The sequence below is a fragment of the Ochlerotatus camptorhynchus genome, unplaced genomic scaffold (genome assembly GCF_037179485.1).
Source record: "Ochlerotatus camptorhynchus isolate MF236.1 unplaced genomic scaffold, CSIRO-AGI_Acam_v1.1 ptg000631l, whole genome shotgun sequence".
Classification (NCBI taxonomy): domain Eukaryota; kingdom Metazoa; phylum Arthropoda; class Insecta; order Diptera; family Culicidae; genus Ochlerotatus; species Ochlerotatus camptorhynchus.
In genome coordinates, this window is record NW_027041110.1 from 280,291 (window position 1) to 284,889 (window position 4,599).

The window sequence follows — 4,599 nt, forward strand, 5'->3', positions numbered from 1 at the left end:
CGTAAACAATAATTTAAGAGTGCTCCAAGCAGTTTTTGAAGCTTTTAACCAAATGGCAATACAACTACATTCTTGTACAACTCTGGAAGCTATTATTCAACGTTTGATCAACTCAGGTGTTGTATAAGAGCTCCCAATGGTTTGTTTTGATGCGTTTATTTCACGTTCTATATAGCTCTTGTCAATCGGTTTAACTAAGGTGCTATAAAAGTTATCGTAGGTCTTATAAAGCATATAGGTAAACCGAACGTAAACAATCATTTAAGAGTGCTCCAACAGCTTTTAAAACTTTTAATCAAATGGCAATACAACTACATTCTTGTTCAACTGTGGAAGCTATTATTCAACGTTTGATCAACTCAGGTGTTTTATAAGAGCTCTCAATTGTTTGTTGGGACGGTACATACCACTGTTGCGCATTCTTACGCAACTCGCCAAATCTGGCCAAAACTTGATGGAGCCCCGGTGGGACCTAACGAACGGCAATACACTTTATTTTCAGGCATTCGTTGATCTATAACTGTCCGTTCATATTGTTGGTTGTGATGAAAATCGGCCACAGCTACAGATTCCCTGCCAGATCATCAGCTTACCGGCAAACTTGTCCGCAAAAACAAATGAAAAATATATGTCTAATTTATGGATCATTCCTATATTTTTTAGTGCGCGAACATGATTTTCTATGGATCAATTTTGTTAGTTTCTGCCCAAGTAACCAAAAGTTCTGATAAAAGGCTATTTGTGGGTTAAGCAGCTTGGTTGAAAGTGGTCCATAGAATTCTAAGCAGCCTCATCTAAGATATATTAAAGTGAGCTGTTGTCCTGCCTACTGTTGGAGTTTTCAGTGCCAGCTGACTGACTTGAATACGAAACACAACACCTTGATGAATTTTAAATTGGTGTTTGCCCGCATGGTATTCCAACACACTTGTGGCGCAGTGGTTAGCGTTCGTAGATTGCATGCCGAATACACGGGTTCGAATCCAGAAAATTACTCTTTATTTTTTATGTTTGGATAGAACTTTGATGCACTGCATAAATATAAGAATTTTGATTTATTCGGGCCACTGATCATTTCATATTTACGAACATTAAATTGTGTTACTAATAAAGACTTGAGCGGATTGCTTCATGTGGCTTGAAAGTTCTGTCGGAACTTTATTTGAACTTTATGGAACTTGAAAGTTCTGTCGGAACTTGGAAGTGATTTTAATCGTTGAATGCGGAACTTTTGGTTATTTGGGTGGTTCATTGTTAAACGTCTTATGGATCATTTGCAATATGTCTATGCACAGAAAAAAATTCTAAATTTTAACTATCGCGTAAAATCTCCCTTGGTTTAATTTTGAGCTATGCTTGGCATAAACAGCGAAATCGTTTACAAGCTTGCATACAATATTGCTAATTTATGCCATATTGTGCTTAAAACTACACGAAATATTGCGTAAATTCATGCCAAATCTAGCGTTAATTTTATGTGCGCTATATCTCGCAGAAATTTACATGAATTTTTCGAACGGTGTGGGTAATTCGTACAATCTCAATGCTCATTCTTTAGAAATTAAGCGGTACATTTTTACAATTGTGTTGCTAAATTTAACATAACATATGGATTAGACCTGTTCATTTTAACAGAAATGTTTGGGATGCACCGGGTCAACCGTGATTACTGTTCGTCGTGTTAATTTGAACTTCTGTGCAAATTTTCAGTTAATTTTATGTTCTAAGGTAATTTACGGCTTATAATATTTGTATCTCGAGACTGAAAAAATGAAAACTGCTGTAACAACTTTCATTGCAAAGCTTATTGTGTTATCTATAAACTTTGTGACCAAAGGTTGACTATTAAAAGTGATTTTATTGAAGTTTGGCTTAGTTTCATGCTCGATGATATCTTAAAAAGTGAAGAATTTTTAAGTAGGGGAAATGACGGCTTCGACATGACAGACTATTTTCGGCAACCCAAATTGAAACACTATTTTCACTGGATTTTCTTACGAAAACACTTCGCTGAATGCATGCTAACGATTCTTTATGCTTTCAGCTTCAATTTGACTATATTTTTACCACTGAGAAAAAGCAATCTAGCAGGGTTTTCTTGAAATGAAACACACGCACTACAAATTGTAGCTGATTTCGAGTTGCCGATAATAGAACAGCAGATTTACATGCAGTTCAAATGGAACGGTTGCCGAAGAAAAACTGGTTGCCGACAATACTCGCTCTCACTAGAGAAGATTGGAGCTTTGTAAAAGCGTTTCAAAACAGTTTTTGACAATTCTTTCGACTAAAATTGTTAGAGCAGCTGACAGCAAAAGATTGTAAACAAACCAATACTGCATATGTGTGCGTTCCATAGAGAAAAAGGCTATAGAAAGAAGGTCGCTGCTTAGGTTGCCGAGAATACGTAAATTTCCCCTATTTGTTCTACGAACTTTCCACCCATATGATATAAAAATGTGTAGTCTACGGCATAATGTTCCTTATACTGTTCTATTTTCGTTTAAACATAGTTTTCGTGTAGATTCCATATATTGAGAGATAAAAATCAGAAAAGAGGCCGTTATAGCTAAAATTCACAAGACAACAGAGCCAATAAAAGTTTAAATTAGATTGACAGAACATAGTTGCATTGCTTTTCAATGACTACCGATGACTGTTTCATTGATAGATGATATTTTTAGAAATATGAATCCTCAGTAGACGTGTTTTTTTATATCAAAGACAAGTGTCACTCGAGCCATACAACATGTTTGTTATTTTATAAATTGCTGTTATGGCTCGAGTGACACTTGCCTTTGATAAAAAAAAACACGTCTACTGAGGATTCATATTTCTTAAAATATCATCTATCAATGAAACAGTCATCGGTTGTGTTACAGCAGTTTTTGTTGTTTCAGTCTCGAGATACAAATATTATAAGCCGTAAATTACCTTAAAACATAAAATTAACTTGAAGCACCTCTAAATCATCACCTGATTTTGCTGAAAATTTGCACATCAGTTCAAATTAAAATGACGAAAAGTAATCACGGTTGACTTGGTGCATCCCGAACACTTCTGTTAAAATGAACAGGTCTAATATGGATCATATTGACATTTCTTATGGAACATTCTCACTCACAATGTCCACGTCGTCAGCGAAGCAGATGAACTGGCTGGACTTATTGAAGATCGTGTCCCGCATGCTAAAGCCCGCACGTTTCATAACACCTTCTAGCGCAATGTTGAACAGGAGGCAGGAAAGACCATCGCCTAGTCGAAGTCCTATGCGAGTTTCAAACGAGTCCGATAACGCACTAAAGATTTGGTCCGTTTTCGATCGCCCATCCGCTTGATAACTTCCCACAAATCTGCTTGCTAGCGGCGATAAACGGCGAAAGATGATCTGGGAAAGCACTTTGTAGGCCATTCCTCCTGCCGCCTTGGTCCTCCGCCTCTGCGCCGTTCAGATGCTTTTTTTTTATAAATTATAGTCACTTTAACGCTCTTGGGTCATTCGTGACTTGTCCGGGGTGAGATTAGAACTCGTGACTTTGGCGTAAGAGGTATGGATGCTAACCACTACGCCGGGGTCGCCCCCTCCGTTCAGATGTTCATCGCAGCGCTGCTGCCACCTTTCAATCACCTCACGTCCGTCTGTTCCCGTCCTTATCCCGAAACATTTCGGCTCGCGGCACAAAGCCTTGGCGGGATGCGTTGAGTTTCTTGTAGAACTTGAGTGTTTCTTGAGAACGATACAGCTGCTCCATTTCTTCGCACTCCAACTCTTCCAGGCGGCACTTCTTATCCCGGAAAAAATAGGTTTGCTGTCTTCGCTTCTGTTTATATCGCTCCACATTATGACGCAACAAGGAGCAGCATCGCCGCCCGCGCTGTGTTCTTCTCGTCCAAAACCGTCTAACACTCTTCGTCGAACCAATCGTTCCGTCGATTCCGCTCCACGATCCCAACGGCGCCTTCAGCAGCGCTGTTAATGGCTGCTTTCACGTTGCTCCAGCAGTCCTCAAGAGGGGCTTCGGTGAGCTCTTCTCATCCGACAACGCTGCGTCGAGGCATTGCACGTACTCAGTTGCGACTTCGGGCAGCTTCAGTCGCTCCAGATTGTACCGTGGCGGGCGTCGGTACCGAATGTTGTTTTTTTTTTTTCCTTTGGTTTGTTTTTTCCGTCGATCTTGTTTTCCGTGCTGAGCACCAATGCTACCGACGTGCCAGGAAGGCAGCTCCCACACCTGGACCCTACCTATCGACCCATCAACTCATGAACCGGGGACCAACGGCTTTACTTCCCATCCGAAGGAAGGCGTGATCAGAGATGTTATGCCTCATCCCAACATCCCGGCGGCGCCGACTGGGATTGAACTCAGGCCTACTGGGGTGAGAGGTAATCACGCTTACCACTACATCACCGGCGCCGTTTGACCGAATGTTGTTGGCAGCGGAAAGTTTTTTGGTGCACCTTGATCATTAGAAGGTAGTGGTCCGAATCGATATTTGCGCAGCGATAGGTCCTGACGTCGATAATGTCCGAGAAGTGCCTTCCGTCGATCAAAACGTGGTCGATTTGCCAGGTGTACCAGGTGTACCAGGTGTACCGAT